Here is a 403-nt window from a genome sequence, read left to right as displayed (position 1 = left end):
TGAACGCACTCCCCCTGGCCCAACCGGGTCGCCTTTAGGTAGTAATGGGTGCCCGCCCGCACACACGGGATTTGCTCCCCATACTCCCACTCCAGGCTTGCGTATTTCCTCATTCATGGAGAAAATATTAGAGGGTTTCCTGGGCATCGACTGACAAGACGTTCCGGCTGCCTAATCACAGCAACTGGTCCACGAAAATCCACGTGGTAACCCTTCAGACCTAGTTCGCCTACCGAAATCAGTTTGTGACCTAATTCCGGCGCATGATACACATTCTTTAGGGTAAATCTTAATCTTGCCATTCTCCCCCTCTGCTTCTAGCAGGACGGTACCCACTCCAACTGTCTTGCAAATCGCACCCGCCACACCTTCTAGGACGATGCCGTCCGTGAGCGGTAGGTAG

Source organism: Volvox carteri (assembly GCF_000143455.1).
Source record: "Volvox carteri f. nagariensis unplaced genomic scaffold VOLCAscaffold_22, whole genome shotgun sequence".
In the NCBI taxonomy this organism is placed as follows: Eukaryota; Viridiplantae; Chlorophyta; class Chlorophyceae; order Chlamydomonadales; family Volvocaceae; genus Volvox; species Volvox carteri.
The sequence above is the reverse complement of the archived record's forward strand: the minus strand, read 5'-3'. Positions refer to the sequence as shown.